This window comes from Lactuca sativa, chromosome 4, assembly GCF_002870075.4.
Source record: "Lactuca sativa cultivar Salinas chromosome 4, Lsat_Salinas_v11, whole genome shotgun sequence".
Lineage (NCBI taxonomy): Eukaryota > Viridiplantae > Streptophyta > Magnoliopsida > Asterales > Asteraceae > Lactuca > Lactuca sativa.
In genome coordinates this window covers 240,358,614-240,381,942 of record NC_056626.2, presented here as the reverse complement: position 1 = coordinate 240,381,942, position 23,329 = coordinate 240,358,614, and the positions used below count along the sequence as shown (strand labels likewise).

The window sequence follows — 23,329 nt, the reverse complement described above, 5'->3', positions numbered from 1 at the left end:
CATAAATATCTGCCAACTTTTCTGCGGATATACTCTTGGAAATCGGAATAAAGTGGACACTCTTCGTCAACCTGTCCACGATAAACCATATGACATCCATACCCCTCGCTGTCCTCAGAAACTTTGTAATGAAATTTATAGTGATCTCTTCCCATTTCCACATAGGGATGAGCAACTGATGAACCTTTCCATGAGGCCGCTGATGCTCAGTCTTGACCTTCCTGCAGGTTAAGCACCGTTCCACAAACCATGCGATCTCCCGCTTCATGCAGGGCCACCAAGAACTCAGTCTCAAGTCTCGATACATTTTCGTAGCTCTTGGGTGTATAGAGAACTTAGACTTGTGCGCCTCCTCTAATATCCTCTGCCTCATTCCCCCCGTCACTGGTACCCATACCTGACCACATTGCATCAAAAGGCCGCAACTATCCTGTACAAACAAAGGACATTGTCCCCATATTTTCTCTATCTTCCAATTCTCTTTCTTCGCCCCCTCGACATAAGACTCCCAGATCATATCCAACAAAGGCGAAATCACAGTCATCCTCATAAAAATGTCCCTAATCGGGGACCCCGCCGTCTTGCGGCTCAATGCATCAGCCACCATGTTGGCCTTCCCTGGGTGGTATAGAATCTCGCAATCATAATCTTTCAACACATCCAGTCACCTCCTCTGTCGCATGTTGAGGTTCTGCTGATCCATTAGATATTTTAGACTCTTGTGATCGGTATAGATAATGAACTAAACTCCATATAAATAGTGCCTCCAAATCTTGAGGGAAAACACCACTGCCCCCAACTCCAGGTCATGTGTGGGGTAATTCGCCTCATGAGGCTTTAACTGCCTTAAAGCATAAACAATCATGTGCCCCATCTGCATCAGTACTGCACCTAACCCTGAAATCGATGCGTCACAGTACACCACCAAATCATCCAACCCCTCGGGTAGTACTAGAATCGGAGACTCACATAATCTCCGTATCAGGGTCTCAAAAGCCATCTGCTGATCTACACCCCACCGAAAAGTCAAATTCTTCTTGGTCAAACGGGTCAAAGGCGCCGCAATCTTGGAGAAATCCTGGATAAATCTCTGTTAATAGCCCGCTAAACCCAAGAAGCTACGAATCTCTGATGCATTACTTGGCACTCTCCACTACATTACAACCTCCACCTTACATCCTAGGGCATAAAGTTGGCAACTTTACGCCTTTGCATGCTTCCTAAACACCCAACATACCCATTAAGACCTCTCAAAGGCCTTTAACCCATGCATGAGGTCAAAACTCCCACCAAGACTCCATTTTTATGTTGGTAAAGGACTAAGGGACCTTAGATCTGTCATTTCCATCTTCTGGAGTTGCTCAACTCACAAGAAAAGGGTCCAAGATCAAATAAAGGGACAAAACTAGAAACCCTAGCTAGATCTAGAGATTTAAGATGAAAGATCCAAGCTTTTTACCTCCAGAAGCTTTGCAAGATGACTATGATGTAGGATCTTGAAGCACCACCTCGTTCCAAGCTTGCTTAACCACCTCTTCCTCTTGAAATAAACACTAAAAGGCCACAAATGCACTTTTTAAAGCTCAAAATGGTCTCACAAGGTTCTCTGGAGTGTAAGGGCATTCTAAGGCTATGTAGGCTCTCTAGGGTTAAGTCTAACGGACTTAAGGTCGTTTAAATAGGCCTCATGCCCAAAAATTAGGGTTTTGGACCCCTTGCACGTACACCCAATGTACGGCTTGGTACGCCCAGCATACCTGAAACTTCTCCGCGACCAACCATAGAATGGGAGGTGTGAAGTTTTTTATCATCCTGGCGTCGAGCTATTTTTGCGCAAGACCTCATCAAAAAAATATATGACTTCCACTTACTGGTCATCGGTTCGATTCCGATAGTCGGCTTGCATAGTACGCTAAGCGTACACTTAAGTACGCCCAACGTACTTAAAGGATCATTTATGCTAAAAAAAAATAATTCTTTTAGGGTTTCAAGACATATCGGTTTTAGGGTGTTATAAAAAAACATATCATACAAAAAAAGACAATCCATTTTACATTATATAGTATTTCAAATAGAAATAATCACTCAAATGATAAATAAGTGTAATACATTGCATGTTTTACATATCATGTCAAAAAAATCATCGGTGTCATTGGTTTGCCACCAGGTGTACTAGGTAAAAATGTTGAACTTGGTGTCATAGGTGGCTCTCCACCAGGTGGTATGGATGACAAGTAAGCACTCGGAGGATTAGCTAGTTGTTATGCTATTTAGTGTACCTTATTAATCAATTAATGTTAACTAATATAAAACAAGTAATGAACTTACTATTAAGCCAAGAAAGAAACTAACCTTATTGTACTTTGAAAAAGGCTAGATCATAGCATTGTACTTCAAAAGAAAATCTTATTAGGTGTTTTACTTATAATAAGTTGTAATCCAGCTATGAAACTAGGATGCTATAATAAACAAATCAATGAATATGTATTATTTTGTTACAAGTGATGACGAGTAATTAGATGTTAGTAGTCGCACAATAAGGGACTAAGCTCCTTCAGAGGTATTGATTTTGGGGAAGAATATTCCCAATGTTCATAGAGTGCTTCATGGAAAACACGACCATATCTACTAATTGGTCAACGTTCATGAAAAATGCAAGGGAAGCAATAAAGATTCTGGTTGCAATTGTACTTTTGACGAGAACATGATTTTGTTTGTTAACATCTACAAAGAAAGATGGGAGTAAACCATCTTTTTCTATTGCCATTAGGATCCTTGACTAGAAATGGCAACAAAATAATGATTAAATATAAAAAAATTCAAAACGAATTGTTAAAAAGTGATGCATATACGCGAGGAAGGATTCCATCGATTAAAGCAACACAAAGATCAGTAACACATACAATTGTTATGCCATATCTAAAATCATGATGATGGTGCAAAATGTAATTAAAGTAATATGTAATGAAATTTTATTAAATAAAAGCAAATTACAGAAAAAACCATTGTTATATATATATATATATATATATATATATATAAAATTTTTAACCTAGAAAAATGTGATGCTTACACTGCTCCATTCATTACATAACTAGAAAAAGCAAAGACAACACCTGTATTAGGGTCTAATTGAGAACATGGCCGTAATCCAATCACAACAACAAATACATGCATATACAGAACACAACATATAAACAATGATATCCAAGTCTTTATGGTCCATCAAAGGAAAGCTCAAATGATTAAAGTAACTCATGACCCAAACAACCACCTTCATGGTGATCCATAAAGGGGAGTTTTGTCATTTGTATTTTTTAATTATATGTTTGTTATGTCTAGACCATCATTTGTATGAAAGAGGGACACGGAAATAGGGGACAATCTTTTGTGGTTTGTTGTCCTTGTGCCCCATATTACTAGGTATATATCCTTTGTTTTCTGTTCTAGAAGGAGGCTAATTTTCGGTGAATACTTTTTTTTGGAGAGCCCATACCTCTTGAATGTATGATTTTATGTCACGAAATTGAAGTTATTGACTTCTTTATTTATTTGAATCCATTTGTTCTTGAAGCTGTTTGTATTCGGTGTTCAAGGCTTATCAAATAACCCAATACCAATAGGTAAATATCTTTGAAGATTCTTCACTTGAAATAGCAAGATGAAATTACATTTTTAAGATGAGTAGATATAGTGGTAGTGAAAAAAATTCTTGAAGATTAGCTAGCTCCCTAGGTATTTGTTAAATAGACTATGTTATTTCAAACTAAAATTGACTTTATTGTTGTTTTAATTTAATTTATTATTTATGTATATTTGTTTTTTATATGTGTTGGTTGTTATTAGTTGAAGGTCATACATGTATGTTGAATATATACTCGTGGGTAGAGAAGGGGTTTTGGATAGACATGGGTCATTGATTGGATCATATATATTGTGCATCTGGACTTTGTCTAAAAGAGTGAACAACACACACAAGTTATCATTATTGAAGTTCTCTCTCAATTAGGGTTTCAGTGTTCAATGTTTTCATTTGTAATCATGATATTCATTTGTTCTTGATAATTCTTGAGAGAGTAGATTTAGGTGAGTGTAGTGAAGGAATGTGTAGTGAGGTTGTCTATGTAAAAGTAGTTCAAACGAACTGATGTATCATTAATAAATAGGTTGTTCATGTTGGGAAATTACTTTTGTTAAATTGTTCATGGTATCAGAGCAAGGTGATTTCGTCTGAACTGTTCAATCGCTCGTTCATGTTTTTCTCTTTGATTGATGGTTTTCTTTGTGTTTTTGGTTTTTCACCGTCTGTTTTTTGAATCTTATCCTATTATCAACTTATGTAGTGTTGATCTAAGATTCTGATTAGAGCTTTGTATCCCTTCCACCTTTGGTGTTCATCTAGGGTTTTGTTTTTTTTGTGTTCCTTTATTTTTTCCTTAAGATCTCGGCTACTGCGAACTCGTGTTTCATTTGCAGATAGGTTGCTTTGGTGTTTCGTCGATCTATCTATGGTCAACAAAAATCTGTAAAGTCCGATTAACTCTTTAGAGAACGGAAGCTAGAAGTTCTGAAATATCTCTGAAGATAACGGATTCATTCTCATATGATAAACTCTATTAAAGAGTAGAACCTAGAAGTTCTGATATTACTCTAAGAGATCTGTAATTTGCGGATATGTGTCTTTAAATTTTGTGGATTCTTCATTATTATTTTTCGAATATTAAATCTGCAACTGTAAGTCTTCTTCCTTTTTCTTTCTGTTCATGATTGGTCCTGGTAGTCTATGTTCTAGTTCATTATTTGCGTTATTGCTTATGCTCTCTCTATTATCTACAGTTTTATCTTGAGACTGCATGTGTTACGACTCTTAGTTCACCATCTTATTGGCTGAATACTCTGATTTTGTATCTCCATTCCTCTATGTCCTTTGTATGTTCTCTTTTATTGTCTCCTTGATTATTATCCATGGCTGCTGGTGAGACTCCTAGTGGATCAGGGACAAAGTCCACTAAAACACCAGATGTTGATGATCCTTTGTATATCTATCCAACTGATACACTTACTGGAACCATTATCTCTTTCAAATTTCTTGGAATTGAAAACTTTAGAGTTTGGAAAAGTGCTATTACTAGGGTTGTGAAAGCCAAAAATAAACTTGGCTTTGTTGATGGAACTGTTATTAAAGTTGAAAATGATCCCATTAAGTCTCTTAAGTGGGAAGAACCAATGACGTCGTGTGTTCTTGGTTACTTGGGTCCATCTCAGAGACCATTTATGCAGGACATGCTGGCTCAAGAAAGGCTGTTGAAATTTGGAATGACTTGAATGAAACGTATTTTAAATGTGATGGGTTTGTTATCTTCAATATTCATCAAAAAATTAACTCACTAACTCAAAATGAATTTTCTGTTCAGACTACTATAACAAAATTGATTCCTTATGGAAGGAATTTGATGGGTTAACAAACTTAACTGGACATGTTTGTCCTGCTTGTGCTCAACTTTATAATCATTCTAAGCTTATGAAACTTATGCAGTTTATAAGTGGTCTTGATAACTGTTACAATCAAGTCAAAAGTCATATTCTTTTAACTGATCCCCTTCCTAATGTTAGATATGCTTTTGTTATTATATCAAGAGAATAATCTTTTCAGAAAAATGGTTCCATGTCTAATGCTTCTAATAACAGTAAATCTCAAACTACTGTTGTTTTAAATAGTAAATTCAATGATAATAAAAGGAACAAAGGTTCTAATCAAGGACTTCAGTGTAAAAATTGTGGCATCAAAGGGCATACTATAGAAAAGTGTTACAATCTTGTTGGATATGCCAAGGATTTTAAACCTAGAAATGGTGGTAATAAGTATTCTAATAACCATAACAACAATAATTTTTCTATTAAAAATAGTTATGAGAGATCCTTTTCTGGGAACAATGTTGTTTCTCTTAACACTGATACTTGTTCTTTTAGTGTTAATATTTTTGATTTTAGATCTCTCACTCAAGAACAATTCAACAAGCTACTTCAGCTTATTAGTGAGAAACAATCTATGGATGAAACAACTGTCGGTGCAAATATGGCAGGCACTTCATGCAATTTTTTTTACAAATTCTCTTATATCTGCTAAGTGGATTGTGGATTCTACAGCTAATCAACATATGACTTCCTCAGGGTACAATTTAAATGATCTTGTTAATGTGTCCAATCTTAATCTCAGAGTAAATCATCCCAATGGATCTACTGCAAAAATCCACAAAATTGGAAATTTGAACTTATCGAATGAAGTCACTTTATTTGAAGTATTTGTGGTCACTGAATTCAATGTTAATTTGTTGTCTATTGATATGTGCATAATTAGTTAATTATTTAACATATATTCTTAGTTATTTTTGGTTAATTATGAGAATAATTTGGACAAAAGGTACTTAAAATACTTTGAATTGTGTTTTCAGCCCAAAAGATATGCTTGGATGTAAAAAGGAGAAAAGGAAAGCAAGAGAAGATTAAAGGGTGCCAAGAATGACCTACTCGGCGAGTACCTCGGCCCTACTCGGCGAGTACACGCGATTGTTCCAGAAGATAGCTACGATTCCTGATCCAAGACGGATAACTATACACCTACTCGGCGAGTTTATTCTGCTACTCGCCGAGTACCCTCTGTTTGAGGGTATCTATAAAAGACGAATCCTTATTCCATAAGAAGGCATTCCTGGCAAGTTTTAAAAGGGAGAGCTGCGACTAAAAGGAGAGAGGGCGCTAAGGAACCCTAGGCTTCAAGAGTTGGAAGAATTCAAGCAATTAGGTTAATTCTACCACGTAGACTTAGGAATTAAACATGTTTGCTTTCTTAAACTTTGTTTCTTTGTTTGTTTCTACTGCAACTATGAGCTAAACTCGTTTTTGTTTCTGTTTGGGGAATACCAAAGAACTCCTATGGTTAATTATTGAATCTTGTTTAATTGTCTATTGGTGATTTATTGAATTAAGTTTGTTAAAGAACCTTATGTGTTAATCACTACTATTTTCTGTTAATTGGAAGGCAATTAGGTTGCATGAACATCACTTAATTGTTAACCTCATATGTCTATGTGAATGCTAAAACGTATGCTTAGAAGTAATGATTATGAAACTAAGATTAATAAGAAAATAGGAAGATTAATGTGTGAGCTTGTTTGAGAAACCATCAACAAGAGGTTAATTGAATTAATAACTTAATTGACCATTACAAATCTTATTTAATCCAAATAATTAATCTAGGGAATTAATTAGTTTAAACACTTGATCAACGGTTAAATTAGTTAATTGTCTAAGGGTTAGGAGTAATGAACATGAACCTAACTACTATCATTGGTAACCAATAGCAATTAATCTACCTTAACTTAAATAACCATAGGAGTGAATTGGTTGAACCTAAATAGAAACATCTTTATCAAATTTGGTGAATAGTTATTGCTTTAGTTAATTAGTTAAATTTAATTTGTTAAGTTTCTAGTCTTGCAAAACTAGAGAAAAACCATTTACTTTTATTATTTATTTTAGTTAAAATTAGCTATTAGTTTAATTTCCGTTCCCTGAGTTCGATACCTTACTTATCAACCTATACCACTTAAAGACAGGTTCACTGCCTTTGTGTGCTCAAATTATTAATAAAAAGTAGGGATAAAACTAGTTGAATTTACACACATTAAGTTTTTGGCGCCGTTGCCGGGGAACGGTTCTAAATAATTAAGCTAATTCCTAATTTTTTCGATCCTTTGTGTGAGTTTACTTGCATAAAGTCCATTTATTGCCGTTTAGTAAATAGCAATTAGGTTTTAGTATCTGTTTTAGTTAGATTTAAAACTTAGAAAATTTTTTGAAAAATCACTGCTACTCGCCGAGTGCACTCGCGACTACTCGGCGAGTAACAGCTCATTTAGATTTTTTTTCTTTTAGTTGTTTGCAATTTTTTTTTGTTCTTTTTACGCTTTTATTTGATTAATTTCAGGACTTTCATGACCAGAGGAGCAAACACGCCACTGGTACCCCCGTTTGAAGACCCCGAATCCGAATTGAAAAGAAACAAAGGGAAGGACGTGGAGAGTTCAAGCACACCAAAGAAATCACCATTATCCAACTTGAAGACTGTTTTTGGGAAAAAGAAGAGCAGTAAATCAGGAGCTTCTAGCGCTTCCTTGACAATTGAGGAGCCAATCCAAGAAGATATTGGATACGAGACCGAGGAAGAAGAGGAGGCAACGTACGAACAAGAAACCGGAACGGAGGAAGAGTTAGCATTCACTATGGCTAACATTGATGAAATTCCCATGGGAGAATGGAAGAAGAGGATGCGCGACGACCATGGCCCGGGACTTGTGCAACCCGCAATTCCCGCAACTGCTACCTTCGAACTAAAAGGTCATATCCTAGCTGCGCTCAAGGAAATACCTTTCTATGGGAAAGATCATGAAGATGCCTACAAACATTTGGATGAAGTAAATGATGTTGCTGACTATTTCAACATTCCAAATGTAACCCGCGAAACTCAACTACTTCGGATGCTTCCGGTAACCTTCAAGGGTGTTGCTAAAGACTGGCTCAAATCACTTCCTCCCGGGTCAGTCACTACTTGGGCCAAAATGAAGGAAGAATTTATAGATCACTTTTGCCCACCATCCAAAATAGCCAAACTCAAGAAGGCCATTGCAAACTTTGAACAACAAGCTGGAGAATCTTTATATGAAGCATGGGAGAGGTACAAAAGTTTACTACGAAATTGCCCACATCATGATCTAAACAGCCAGCAAGAAGTTTCCATCTTTTATGATGGAGTTAATGTCACAACCCGGCAGTTGCTAGACTCACAAGGCCCACTTACAAAGAAGCCACCCCCGGTGATTAAAGAATTAATTGAAGAATTCTCTAAACACTCTAGAGAATACCACAACCCTAGGAATGATGTCACGAGGGGAGCCGCGTACGCTGCTACTGAAGATTTATCCGCGGTCATGGCCATGTTAAAAACCATGGATAGGAGAATGGACAAAATGGATCAAACTATCCATGCCATACGGGTGGGTTGTGAAAACTGCAATGGACCTCACCTCACTAGGGATTGTGATTTAGATGAGCACGGCAACAAAAAGGCACAAGTATGTTATTCGAGCGGTGACCGGTATGATGAAGACTGGCGAAAACAAAAAAAGGAGTGGCTGCCTTACGAAGAGTACAAGAAGGCCAAGGAGGAGAAGTATAGACAAAAAGGAAGAGGCTTTTACCAAAAGGAGGAGCCGGTGCAAGAAAAGAAGCCAAGCTTGGAAGATATGCTAACTAAATTTGTGGCTGCTTCCGAGAAAAGACACAGTGACCACGATGCTGCTATCCAAGAAACAAGAACAATGCTCAGGAACCAGCAAGCATCCATCCATAATATAGAAACTCAGCTTGGGCAACTCGCTCAACAACTAAACCAAAGGTCACCGGGAGAGCTTCCTAGCAAAACCGAGAACAACCCACGAGGCGCGCAAGTGAACATTATTACCACAAGAAGTGGGAAGGTTATTACTCCCCTGGCCCCCATTCGCACTGAAGAGAATAAGGACTCACAGAAGGAAGAAACGGAAGCACAAGCTGAAAACCAACATTCACAATCTGAGAGATCTACTCGCCGAGTAGGACCGATGTACTCGGCGAGTACATCTGAAAAACCGCATGATCAGCCACCCGTCAAACCTTACCAGCCTCCAATGCCGTACCCAGCCCGAGCCAAGAAGGAGAAGCAGGAAGAGGAGTATCAGAAATTCCTTGATCATATTAAAACTCTTCAAATAAACATTCCTTTCATCGAAGCCGTCATGCAAATGCCCAAGTACGCAAAGTTCCTTAAGGAACTCCTCACTAATAGAAGAAAGATGGAAGAGGTGCAGAAAGTAGTATTGAATGAGAATTGCTCCGCAGCCATGCTAAACAAACTACCAAAAAAGAAGGGTGATCCGGGGAGCTTAACTTTACCTTGCCAATTTGGCAACTTGGCAGCAATTCATGCTTTAGCTGATTCGGGAGCGAGTGTAAACCTTATGCCATACTCGTTCTTCAAAAAGCTGGACCTTCCAGAGCCAAAGCCAATTCGGATGGCAATTCATTTAGCAAACAAGACGGTTACTTTCCCAAGAGGCATATGTGAAGATCTATTAGTGAAAGTAGACAAGTTTGTCTTCCCGGCTGACTTCATCATTCTTGACATGGAGGCGGATCCGCAAGTACCAATCATCCTTGGAAGACCCTTCCTCAACACCGCTAGCGCCATCGTAGACATGAGAGACTCAAAGCTCACATTGCGAGTTGGGGATGACTCAGTAACATTCGGAGTAGACCAAGCCATGAAGTACTCAAGGAGTAGTGACGACACGGCGTTCTCAATCGACATGCTTGACGAGTTATTGGAAGGAGACATACCTGAAGATTCCAGCAAGGTTGCAGCTTTTGAAGAAGTATTTGATCCAGAGAAAGATTTACTAGAGATTGAAAGACTGTTGGAGGAAGCAGAGTATAAAGAACTCAAAAACCAAGCTGAAAGCCCTACTCGCCGAGTAGACCCGATCTACTCGCCGAGTACACCTGAAGAAAAGTCAGCAGTCGCAAATGCCGCCATGAACTCGCCGAGTACCATACCTGCACTCGGCGAGTACGCCACTATGAACACTAAATTGGAGCTCAAAACACTGCCTAACCATCTGGAATACGCCTTTCTGGAAGAAGGAAATCAGAAGCCAGTAATTATAGCCTCAGATCTCTCCAAGACAGAAAAGGAAGAGCTTGTACGGGTACTGAAAAAAAGGAAGAAAGCCATCGCGTGGAGCATCTCCGACATAAAGGGAATAAGTCCATCCTACTGCTCTCACAAAATAAACTTAGAAGAAGGAGCCAGACCGGTGGTGCAACATCAAAGAAGATTAAACCCGAACATGCAAGAAGTCGTCAAGAAGGAGGTGGTAAAGCTTTTGGATGCAGGAATCATCTACTCCATCTCCGATAGCCCATGGGTGAGTCCGGTCCAGGTGGTGCCCAAGAAAGGAGGAATGACGGTCATTACCAACGAGAAGAATGAGTTAATTCCAACGCGAACGGTAACTGGTTGGCGAGTGTGTGTCGATTATCACAAGCTAAACGATGCCACTCGCAAAGACCATTTCCCCCTTCCTTTCATAGACCAAATGTTAGAGAGACTTTCGGGCCATAGCTATTATTGCTTCTTAGACGGGTTTTCCGGGTATTTCCAAATACCCATAGACCCAATGGACCAAGAAAAGACCACCTTTACGTGCCCCAGTGGGACCTTCGCCTATAGACGCATGCCATTTGGGTTATGCAATGCACCTGCGACATTTCAAAGGTGCATGACCGCCATATTCCATGATATGGTGGAAAAATTCATGGAGGTCTTTATGGATGATTTCTCTGTATTTGGATCTTCTTTTAATGACTGCCTTACAAATCTTGACTCGATGCTTGCTAGATGTGAGAAAACCGACTTGGTCCTAAATTGGGAAAAGTGTCATTTCATGGTCAAGGAGGGTATAGTATTGGGACATAAAGTCTCTAAAAAGGGGATTGAGGTGGATCGGGCAAAGATAGACACCATCGCTAAATTACCCCCACCAACTAATGTGAAGGGCATTAGAAGCTTTTTGGGACACGCAGGCTTTTACCGGCGTTTTATTAAAGATTTTTCTAAAATTACGAAACCTCTAACACAATTATTGTTAAAGATGCACCCTTTAATTTCACTAAAGAGTGTTTAGAGGCATTTGACTTTTTAAAAGAAAAATTAACTAATGCCCCAATCATTATAGCACCAAATTGGAACTTACCCTTCGAGATCATGTGTGATGCGAGTGACTATGCACTAGGAGCCGTCCTTGGACAAAGGGTTGACAAGCATTTTCAACCCATTTATTATGCAAGCAAGACCTTGAATCCTGCCCAAGAGAATTATACCACTACTGAAAAAGAACTGTTAGCCGTAGTTTATGCTTTCGATAAATTTCGCCCTTATTTGGTTTTATCTAAAACCACTGTTTTTACTGACCACTCGGCTATCAAGTATTTGTTTTCCAAACAGGATGCCAAGCCAAGACTAATACGATGGGTGCTGCTTCTTCAAGAATTTGATATAGAGATACGAGATAAGAAGGGAATGGAGAACGTAGCTGCCGATCATTTATCTAGGCTCGAGAACCCGGCATTGCAAGAAGATAAAGATGGAGATGACTTCCCGGATGAATACATTATGGTGTCCGTGGGAGAGGAACCATGGTTCGCGGATATAGCTAACTACTTAGCTACAAATTACGTCCCGAAGGAGTATAGTAGTCAGCAAAAGAAGAAATTCTTTTCGGAGATCAAATATTACTTTTGGGACGATCCATACCTCTTCCGAAGTTGCGCGGACGGGATTATAAGAAGATGTGTGTTCGGAAAGGAGAGTCGAAAAATACTAGAGCAATGCCATAGCGGACCCACGGGAGGACATCATGGCGCACACTATACCGCGAAGAAGATCTTTGACATTGGGTTTTATTGGCCAACAATCTTCAAAGATGCAGCCCAATATGTCAAAGAATGTGATGCTTGCCAAAGGGTGGGAAACATTTCCTCCCGTAATGAAATGCCACAACATAGCATTCAAGTGTGCGAGGTGTTCGACGTGTGGGGCATAGACTTCATGGGGCCATTCCCCACATCCAAAGGAAACAAGTACATCCTCGTGGCGGTGGATTATGTGTCAAAATGGGCGGAGGCACAGGCTTTACCTACAAATGACGGACGGGTAGTGGTACGGTTCTTGAAAAGACTTTTCTCCCGGTTTGGTGTTCCAAAGGCCCTAATTAGTGACCGTGGCACACACTTTGCCAATGATCAATTGGACAAGGTGCTCAAGAAATATGGGGTGACCCATAAGTTCTCCACATCATACCACCCGCAAACGAGTGGGCAAACGGAAGTTACCAATCGAGCTTTGAAGCGTATCTTGGAGAAGTCGGTGGGAAGCAATCGCAAGGAATGGTCGGATAAATTGGATGACGCGCTATGGGCGTTTCGTACCGCTTTCAAAACACCTATTGGTACTACACCATATAGGTTAGTTTATGGAAAGCAATGCCATTTACCGGTTGAAATCGAGCACAAGGCATATTGGGCGCTAAAAAGATGCAACTTTGACATGGAAGAATTGAAGACCAACCGTTTAATGCAAATGAATGCCCTTGAAGAACTCCGAAATGAGGCCTATTCTAGTTCATGGCTCTATAAAGAAAAGACCAAGAGATGGCATGACCAAAGAATCAAAAGCAAAGACATCCATGAAGGCCAAAAAGTACTACTCTTCAATTCCCGTCTAAAACTTTTCTCGGGCAAACTCAAATCAAGGTGGGATGGTCCATTTGTGGTTAAGACGGTGTTTCCTCATGGGGCTATTGAATTGATCTCAAGAGATGGCACGCCATTTAAAGTCAATGGCCATCGAGTGAAGAAATATGAAGAAGGAGTCCCCCGCAATGAAGGAATGGAGGAGCTCCTGCTGTGCGGAATTGCAAAAACATAGAAGGGGCGGAGTCCAGCTAATGACTCCATCAAAAGAAGCGCTTCTCGGGAGGCAACCCGAGTTTCACGTTTGCATTTTCTTTCACTTTCTTTATTTTTCGTATTATTTTTTCATTTCTCTTCATTCATTCTACTTCTCTAAGTGCTTGAGGACAAGCTCTACTAAAAGTGTGGGGTGGAAAGGCTAAAATAAAGGAAATCACATAGTAAAATTGGCAAAAACGTAAATTTTTTCAATCTGAGACATATACTCGGCGAGTATATCGGTTACACTCGGCGAGTAGATGCTCGTATACAGCTAAAACTTCACAACACGCGTCCGTACTCGGCGAGTATATCCATTATACTCGGCGAGTATACGGTTTAAACCCAGTAAAATAAAATCTGTAAAAAACTGCTTTTGTTCAACACTTCACCCCCATACTCGCCGAGCAGTTTCTCTCAACCACCTCCCAAGAAGTTCCTCAAGATCTAGTCAATTTTCTCCCAATTTCTCTTAATTCAAGCACCAAGGTAACATTTTTACTCTTTAATTTCATGAAAGGTCCAGTCTTTGTCACCTATTTCCCCACATTTGGTATATTTTCGGATTTGGGGAGTTTTTCACAATTTCTAGGGCTTTGATTTACTCATGAATTAGGGGATATTTGGTGTAATTTCTTCAACACATGTGGTTAGAAACACAATTACGACAAACCCCTATGGATAAATTGGACTAATTCGCAGACTACACAGCTTCGATTTCGAATCTGTCCGAGTGTTCATACTACTCGGCGAGTATGCTCGCGTACTCGGCGAGTAGGTCTCGCAAAGATGAAAAATTTTCTGTTTTATTTATGGGGTGTTGTTTGTTGTTGTGTTTTTGTTATGTTTTTACAGGGAGCATGGCAAGGAGAGGACAATCATCAAGAGGAGGAGGCCATGGTGATATGCCATGGTTAGCCTTTCAACAAATTACCTCTAAATCCTCCAAAACTCGAGCCCTAAACAGGTTGGAAGCGCTGCGACAGAAAGAAATTCACTTGCCCACTGCAGTGGATTGGGGATGGATGGGTAATGTCGGATTGGAAGAGGAACTTACTCCGTATTTGGTAAAAGATTGTAACTTGGGTTATGCCAACATCACTTGTGATGGTTGGCTGCAATTATTTAAAATACAAGAGCCAGTATATGCGGAGTTGTGCTGGGAATTCTTTGCTACTATTTCATTCCGAGGTGGGAGTGAATATTACAATCCAAACACGATCTCGTTTTCTTTGGGAGGAGAGATGCGACAATGCAGCATGGTTGAGTTCTCTTGGCGGTTGGGCATCTACGATCAAGATATGACGATGACGGACTACTTTGAAGCCTTCTTGGAAAATACCTACAAAGAACTTCCCGAGGGGGTGGTGGCATCAACATGGTGGAGTACAATTGCTAACCGGGTCTATATACCTTCCACTGCTCAAGAAGGGCATATTCGTTCTCCAATCCATCGACTCATTCACCGATTCATTGCAAGCACAATCAACATGCGAAAGGATGGGGATAAAGTTCCCACCCTTGATATCTTTTATATGTGGAGTATCATCACCCCCGATGTTTTCTGCGATCTCCCATATTGCATTGCTAAATTTCTTGCGGAGGGAGCAGTTAAGGAAAAAATCAACTCGAAGATCAATGGGGGTATGTTCATCACGAGGCTCGCACGATCATTTGGGATTTTGGAATTACCGCAAGCCCAAATGCTAACGGTTATCCACCCTCCTCCATTCAACACTGCACTTTATAGGAGGGCTCGGATAGTGGAGAAATTTGGTGATTCTTTTACTATTCCAAATGAGGACGAGCCGGCGGTCCCCGAGGAGCCGGGAAGGCGGGTTAGGCCGAGAAACGAGCGGGTACGAGAAGACCCACCGGTGATTCCGGTGGAGGATAACGAGGGATGGAATCAAGTGGAGTATCGACGATACTTGGATGATATAGGGCGAGGGGTTAATTACACCAATCAATCTTTCGACTATCTTTTCCAACAAATGCACATTGCCCCGCGGCCGGGACCCGGTTATCCGTACATAATGAATTGGGACGAACGGATGCAACGAAGGAGTGGAGAAGGAGGTAGTGGAGCTGGAGGAGCTGGGATGGACGAGGAAGAATGAAGATTTTATTTTGTTTGATTATGATGTTTGTTTTAAGGACAATTGTGGACATGTAAACTTGGTGAAGTGGTTTGAATTTTAGTGTTACTGTTAGTTTTCTTTTCAGGTATTGAAGCTAGGATGCATGCTATTTAGGAATGGTCAAGCGAGGAATGAGAGCTTTTAGGGATGCTTATGGAGTTTTGTTCCTAGGGTTGAGTCCGTACTAATCGAGAATTTATTAGAGTGCTGCTGTTTAGAGAGTTCTTGGAGAGTGCATTTATATTTGCATGACAACACTAGAGTAAAGAAAGCCAGCAATTAGACAATTTCTGGAATTATATGCTCTACTCGCCGAGTGCACTAATACTACTCGGCGAGTACATCTGCTTCTGTGCGATCTGCTTGTCCGATACATCCTACTCGCCGAGTTTACTCGCATACTCGCCGAGTAGCCTGCTGCAGGAGGAATTTTTCTTTGTTCTGGTTATTGTTCATGTGCTATTCATACATTCTTTGTGCACTACTACTGCGACTTGTGCAACAACCAATTTTCCTTGGAGTTTTCGAGCTATCAACCACACGAGACATATGACACCCATGCCATGGATGAGCTGTTCCCATGGTTAAAGTCACTAGAAGATGGAGTTGAAGACGAGAGTGTCAACCTAGCGACTGCTACCCCAGGGGAGTTTATTCCAACTTTCTCTCTATTTGCATTTTTAGTTGTTATAATATGCAATGAGGGCATTGCATAAAATAAGTGTGGGGTAGGGGGTTAGTCACATCTTAGAACACTTAGAATCTTAATTTTTAATGCTTAGGGCTTAAATTAGAAAATTTTGGTAAAAATTAGGATTCCATATTAAAGTTGTGTTAATAATTGCATGAGAACCCAAATGTTTAGTTGAGCCTATACACGTTCTAGTGCATTTGTGGCTTCCTTATTCCAGTGAAATCATGAGACAAAAACACGACCCTGCTCAGCCTGAGGGATGCAATATGTTTAGCAGCCTAAACCTGAAATGTATCCAGGAAAATTTTTATCATTAGCCAATAAAGGTTGAAGTTGAGCGCCCCTGCTTAAGCATGTAGGGTTTTAAGTGAAAAAAAAGTAAAGTTACATGTTAAAAAAGAAAAAAAAAAGAGAATTACAAGAAAAGTTATAAGAGTTTTGGAGCAATTAAGTATGAAGTTCAAAGATTCAAAATTCCAAAAATCCAAAAAGTTGAAGATACCAAAACAATCAAACAACAAGGTGGTGAATTCAAAGAAATCAAAGATCAAATTATCCAGAAAGTGAAGAATTCAAAGAGCTCCATATTGGTATCGGATAAATTGTAATTTTCTAGATTATGTATGCTTGGGTTGCTCAACCAAAAATACCTTGAGGTTAAAGAGGTTTTCTGAGGATGGATTCGGAGGGTTGCATAAAATGAGCATAGTTCGGGGTGAGTGGGCGAATGTTTATGAGGATTGTGAGTATTTGGAGTATGGGGGGTTTTTTAGGAATTAGACACAAATGCATGCGTTGCGGTCTTGGCATAATGGCTGGGAATGATTGGAATTATTAATGTGATTTTAATGTGTTTAAAACATAGTTTTGCTTGGGGGCAAGCAAAAGTCAAGTGTGGGGTATTTTGATATGTGCATAATTAGTTAATTATTTAACATATATTCTTAGTTATTTTTGGTTAATTATGAGAATAATTTGGACAAAAGGTACTTAAAATACTTTGAATTGTGTTTTCAACCCAAAAGATATGCTTGGATGTAAAAAGGAGAAAAGGAAAGCAAGAGAAGATTAAAGGGTGCCAAGAATGACCTACTCGGCGAGTACCTCGGCCCTACTCGGCGAGTACACGCGATTGTTCCAGAAGATAGCTACGATTCCTGATCCAAGACGGATAACTATACACCTACTCGGCGAGTTTATTCTGCTACTCGCCGAGTACCCTCTGTTTGAGGGTATCTATAAAAGACGAATCCTTATTCCATAAGAAGGCATTCCTGGCAAGTTTTAAAAGGGAGAGCTGCGACTAAAAGGAGAGAGGGTGCTAAGGAACCCTAGGCTTCAAGAGTTGGAAGAATTCAAGCAATTAGGTTAATTCTACCACGTAGACTTAGGAATTAAACATGTTTGCTTTCTTAAACTTTGTTTCTTTGTTTGTTTCTACTGCAACTATGAGCTAAACTCGTTTTTGTTTCTGTTTGGGGAATACCAAAGAACTCCTATGGTTAATTATTGAATCTTGTTTAATTGTCTATTGGTGATTTATTGAATTAAGTTTGTTAAAGAACCTTATGTGTTAATCACTACTATTTTCTGTTAATTGGAAGGCAATTAGGTTGCATGAACATCACTTAATTGTTAACCTCATATGTCTATGTGAATGCTAAAACGTATGCTTAGAAGTAATGATTATGAAACTAAGATTAATAAGAAAATAGGAAGATTAATGTGTGAGCTTGTTTGAGAAACCATCAACAAGAGGTTAATTGAATTAATAACTTAATTGACCATTACAAATCTTATTTAATCCAAATAATTAATCTAGGGAATTAATTAGTTTAAACACTTGATCAACGGTTAAATTAGTTAATTGTCTAAGGGTTAGGAGTAATGAACATGAACCTAACTACTATCATTGGTAACCAATAGCAATTAATCTACCTTAACTTAAATAACCATAGGAGTGAATTGGTTGAACCTAAATAGAAACATCTTTATCAAATTTGGTGAATAGTTGTTGCTTTAGTTAATTAGTTAAATTTAATTTGTTAAGTTTCTAGTCTTGCAAAACTAGAGAAAAACCATTTACTTTTATTATTTATTTTAGTTAAAATTAGCTATTAGTTTAATTTCCGTTCCCTGAGTTCGATACCTTACTTATCAACCTATACCACTTAAAGACAGGTTCACTGCCTTTGTGTGCTCAAATTATTAATAAAAAGTAGGGATAAAACTAGTTGAATTTACACACATTATCTATTCAGAAGTTATGTAAGGATAGTAAATGTAAGGTTCTCTTTGATGAATATAAATGCATGGTGTCGGATTCACAGTCCATGGAGACTGGTAATGAGGGAGGGGGACTTTATTATCTCAATAGTACTCATTCAGGCAAGTCTTCCTGCAATTCTAGTGTTGTTAAGTGTTTTGTGTCCAAACTAACTTGGCATAGTAGACTTGGTCATCCATCTGTTTAAGCTCTTAATGCTTTAAAAGGAAAATTAAATTTTAATAACAATACTTTGCCCCCTTGTGAAGTTTGTCATAAAGCTAAACAAGAGAACCTTTTCCCAAAAATATTCATTCCTAAAAAAACTTGGTGAGCTGGTTCATTTTGATGTTTGAGGGCCTTATAAAACTCATTATGTTGGGAACTTTAGATCATTCTTGACTACTGTTGATGATTTTACTAGAGGCACATGGGTTTATTTCTTAAAGTCTAAAGAATAAGTTTTTTTCCCGAGTTTTAAGTTTTTTAAATCTTGTTGAAAATCAGTTTTCTATTAAAATAAAATTTGTTAGATCAGACAATGGAACAGAATTTATAAAACATAAAATAAAAGATTTGTTTGATTCAAAAGGGATTATGAATCAGAATCTTGTGTTTACACTCCACAACAGAATGATATTGTGGAGAGAAAACACAGACATATATTAAACATATCTAGGTCCTTGCTTTTTGAATCTGGATTACCTGTTAAATTTTGGGGAAATGTCGTTATGACTGCAATTTTTTTGTTGATAAATCGTATTCGTACTTCTATTTTAAATGGTTTATCTCCTTCCGAGAAGATATACAACCAATCTCCAAAATTTGACAACGTGAGAGAGTTTTGGTGGCTATGTTTTGCAATAAAGTTGAACATTATTGATAAATTTTCTCCTATAATGTGTTTTAATTGGTTATTATAATGATAAAAAGGGTTATAAACTTTTGAGTCTTGATACTAGTCTTATTTTCTTTTCCAGAGATGTGAAATTTTATGAAAATGTGTTTCGTTTTAAGATGAATACTTCCCCTTCTTCTCTTAAAACCTTTGTTCACAATGGTCGTCATTCATTCACTTTGTTTGGATCCCTTTTCCTATGATGAGTCTGTGATTAATAGCTCAAATTCAGATGACTATAGTAGATGATTCATCTATGCCTTAGTTTGGTGACGATGTTCCCAGTACATCTGATCAGACTGATGAGAATATTCATGTTTCTTCTTCTTCTAGACCTTTAAGAACTCCCAAAATGCCATCTGGATTTAATGGTTATATTATAGAAGGGTAGTACAAATATGGAGTTGAGAAATCTGTTAACTATTCCAATCTTGCTACCGAAACAAATGTTTTATCTCTAACTTGAATAAAACTCTTGAACCTCAAACTTATAATGAAGCCTATAATGATCCAAACTGGATCAAAGCCATGAATCAGGAAATGGAGGACTTATATAGAAATAACACCTGGGATGTAACTAAATGACCCAAAAATAGAAAACCTATTGGTTGTAGGTGGATTTATAAGATTAAATATAAATCAAATGGAGAAATTGATAGGTACAAGGTTAGACTTGTAGCTAAGGGCTATAATCAGAGAGAAGGTCTTGACTACTTTGAGATTTTTTCACCTGTTGCAAAATTGGTTACTGTTAGAATTGTGATTTCTTTGGCTATTAATAATAATTAGGTTTATTTCAACTGGACATAAATAATGCTTTTTTGTATGGTAGCTTGGATTACGATGTTTATATGACATTACTCCAAGACTATCATACAAAGCGGGACAATCGTGTTTGTAAACTTAAAAGATCTTTATATGATTTAAAACAAGCTCCTTGTAAGTGGAATTAAAAATTGTGCAGTTCTTTAGCTGATTTTGGTTTTTCTCAAAGTATCAATGATTTTCTTTAATTTTTCATATTAAAAATGGATCCACTGTCATTCTTTTGGTTTATGTTGATGATATAATAGCTATATGAGACAAAATAAATGAGATTGAAAGTGTTAAGTCTTTTTTAAAGTGGATTTTTTGATAAAGGATTTGGGAAAATTATAATATTTACTTGGGAGTAACGTTATTAACACAAATTCTGGTGTCTGTCTTACATATAAAAAGTACTATCTTGAGTACTTCATGAGTTTGGTCTTCTTGGTTGTAAACCTGTTAAAATTCCTCTCTATCCTTGTTCTAAAATTTTTAAAGATGGTATTGATAGTTCTAATATTTTTTTTAACTAATATTACTGAGCTTCAAAAATTAAGAGGAAAATTAATATATTTGACTATTACTAGACCAAACATTTCTTATACTGTGCATACTTTGAGTCAATTTATGCATAATCCTAGGAAGTTTTATCTGGAAATTGCCATTAGACTTTTAAGGTATCTTATACTGTGCAAACATTTCTTATACCGTGCATTTTGATGAGGAATTGGTCATTGACATGGTCTTGAACTTGTTGCCTGATTGTTATGGTCAGTTCATCCTAACTTACCATTTGAACAACACCGAGCAGACATTGGCCCAATTGCACAACTTGTTGCAAACAGTTGAGGCAGGGATGAAGGATAAAAGTATAGCCTCCACTCCTGTTAGTGCCCTCGTCTTAGCTATTAGATAGGGAAAGGGGAAAAAGAGGAAATGTCCTCCTAAGAAAAACTAGAAGGGAAAGGCCCAAGCTGGGTCATCTGGTAGTTTCCCAAAGGCCAAGCCCAATACTGTCATTCCCTATGTTTCCGACCCAAAAGATTTCGATTGCTTTTATTGCAATGACAAGGGGCACTAGAAACGAAGCCGCCCAAAATATTTGTAGGACATCAAGGATGGAAAAGTGAAGCCATCTTCATCAGACATTTACATTATTTCTTCAAATAACTCATTGTCTTCCCGTTCTTGGGTCCTTGATACAAGATGTGGTTTTCACATATGTTCTGGTTTTTAGGGGCTAAAAGAAAGTGAAGAGGTGGAGCGAGGTAGGATAAACTTGATCATGGGAAACATAAAGTCTTCACCAGTAACCAAGATCAAAGTTTATCAACTTTTGCTTAATAATGATGTTAGATTAGATTTATTTAATTGTTGCTATTCGTCAAAAATGATGTAGTACGTTACATCATTTCATGCATTGTTCAAACAAGGTTTCAAGTATTCTTTTAATGATTTGAATGGTTCAATTTATGTTTATAAGAATGGCATTTTTGTGTTTGAAGCTTTACCTTGTGATGGTGTGTATGAAACAATGACTTGTAGTGATAGCTTAGAAAATAGTGTGTTTAATATTGACTTATCTAATAGTGTAGACAAGGCATGCTTGTGGCATTGTCGTCTTGGACACATTAACAAGAAATGAATAGCACAACTCCAAAAGGATGGAGTGTTGGAATCATTTGACCTACAATCAGATGATATGTATGACTCTTGTCTTTTGGGAAATATGAAAAGATCACCTTTCACAGGATCATTTGAAAGAGGTGAAGGTTTGTTGGATCTCATACATACTGACGTGTGTGGACCATTCAGATCAACCGTAAGGGATGCTAACCGATTCTATGTGACTTACACTGATTATTATAGCAGATATGGATATATCTACTTAATCAAGCATAAGTCAAAAACCTTTGAAAAGTTCAAGGAGTTTAAACACGAAGTCGAGAATCAATTGGGCAAGAAGATAAAGATACTTAGATCCGATAGAGGCAGGGAGTATCTTAGTATCAAGTTTAACGACTATTTAAAGGAATGTGGAATAGTTTCACAATTAACTCCTCCCAGGACACCATAATTAAATGGTGTGGTTGAGAGGCGTAATCGAACCTTGTTGGACATGATTCATTCTATGATGACTTGTGCTTCACTTCCTATTCATTTCTGGGGGTATGCCTTAGAGATAGTCTCCCACATACTCATTCTTGTCCTTACAAAGAAGGTTTCCAAAACACCTCACGAGATGTGGATGGGGAAAGTTCCCTCATTAGCACACATTAAAGTCTGGGGTTGTGAGGCTTTTGTAAGATGTGAGACTCACGACAAGCTAGCTGCTAGAAGTGAGCAATGTGTTTTCATTGGTTACCTAAAACAATATTTTTTGGATATTTGTTCTATAGACCTAGTGAAAATGTGGTCTTTGTAGCACGGAGAGAAGTCTTTCTAAAAAGAGAGCTCATATTCAAAGAGGATAGTGGGAGTACCGTTGACCTTGAAGAAATTCAAGAGTTAGCCGATGAAGGAACGTTAGATGACACTAGCACCCAACCAGAGGAAACAGTTCCTGTTGAACCAGTTGATAATTCATTACCTCTTCGGAGATCCACTAGGGTTAGTGTGGTACTTGAGTTATATAGTTTCCATATTACTTCAGACGGTGACACAATCATCAGTGATATGACACGGGTGAATCTGGATGAACCAGCTAACTACAAGGAAGCAATGGTAGAACCAAAAGCTTCCAAGTGGAAAGAGGCAATGGACAGCGAGATAAAGTCGATGTATGACTACCAAGTTTGTAATTTAGTTGATAATGTACCAAGTCGGAGGACAGTTGGGTGCAAATAGATATTCAAAAAGAAGATCGACATGGATGGAAATGTGCACATATTCAAGGCTCGACTGGTTGCAAAAGGTTT

The 23,329-nt window shown here is 38.1% G+C and overlaps 1 non-coding gene across 1 annotated transcript; it reads right to left on the bottom strand.

Annotated features, from left to right (window-relative positions):
• Positions 1 to 8,666: 8,666 nt before the first annotated feature.
• Positions 8,667 to 8,773, bottom strand: LOC128133974 (small nucleolar RNA R71). The gene has a single exon (XR_008232298.1). It is a non-coding gene; the product is annotated as a small nucleolar RNA R71 (small nucleolar RNA).
• Between the last annotated feature and the right edge of the window lie 14,556 nt (positions 8,774 to 23,329).